Source organism: Mustela nivalis (assembly GCF_964662115.1).
Source record: "Mustela nivalis genome assembly, contig: HAP1_SCAFFOLD_558, whole genome shotgun sequence".
Lineage (NCBI taxonomy): Eukaryota > Metazoa > Chordata > Mammalia > Carnivora > Mustelidae > Mustela > Mustela nivalis.
The window spans coordinates 127,491-128,791 of NW_028136101.1; positions in this window are offsets into that span (position 1 = coordinate 127,491).

Below are 1,301 nucleotides of genomic sequence, written 5' to 3' on the forward strand. Positions count from 1 at the left end.
TAAAGCAGTCATAGGGGACCTGGGTAGTTTTGCCATCTGCCTTCTCATAACAATGCCCCAGTTTTCTCCTGGAGAATCAACGTTCCCGCTTTCAGTCCATGCACTTAGGCAGCGGCAACTTCACACTGGCTCCTGACTCTAGCAGTGGCATGTCACCCACTAATGGCCTTTGAGAACATCACTGAGTGAGCCGTGAGTATAGTAGATGCACGAGACCTTTGCTGGGTCGGTGAGGAGGTGGGTCTCTGAATAACTAGCCCGAGATCCACTTGCGTGTGGTGGAACAAACGAGCAGTGATGTGTTGGCCAGAGTGCCCATCCTAGAGAGCCCTGAATGCCAGACAAAAGCATTTGAGACTATTTTTTCAGGCAACAGGAAGCCAGGAAGCTAGTTTTGAAAAGCAGCACATGAAAATGTGTGTTTTTGGAAGATTAGTTGGGCAGCTGTGTGTACGATAGAGTGGAGGGAGGAGAGAACGCAATCCCTGAGTGCATTTAATCTTTATGATGCAGTGTAATTTATTATGAAGTTGAATTTGCATCCTTATCCAAACGTAAGGGAAACTCCTGTCCAAAACTGTAAATGTTTTTTGGTTGCCTTTTTTTTTTTTTAAAGATTGTATTTATTTATATGACGCAGAGAGAGATCACAAGCAGGCAGAGAGGCAGGCAGAAAGAGAGAGAGAGAGATGCAGGCTCCCGGCTGAGCAGAGACACTGATGCAAGGCTCGATCCCAGTACTTTGAAATCATGACCTGAGCCAAAGGCAGAGGCTTAACCCACTGAGCCACCCCGGTGCCCCTGGTTGCCTTTTTAAGCATTCCTTGTCTCACATGAAGTGATTACAAATTTGCAGATGTGCATTAAAATGATGTATTCCAAAATGTTAACAGAGGAATTAAAAAACTTATTAAGTAAAATATTATCATTTTTGTTGATTTGAAGCCTATTTGACAAGGGACATAGCATTCTGGTGCATATATGTAAACATGAATAAGTATTTTTTTAAAAAATCTTTATTTATTTACTTGACAGAGATCACAAGTAGGCAGAGACAGGCAGAAAGAGGGAGGGGGAAAAAGGTTCCCCGCTGAGCAGAGAACCTGATGTGGGGCTTGATCCCTGGACCCTGAGATCATGACCTGAGCTAAAGGCAGAAGCTTAACCCGCTGAGCCACCCAGGTGCCCCTAAACATGAATAATTCTTAAAGGTTCCTCTACTCACTTATATAGAAGCCCTTTTCCAAACAGAAGATTAAATCTCTCTTGGCTACTCCTATCAGCTTATTCTGAATTATTTT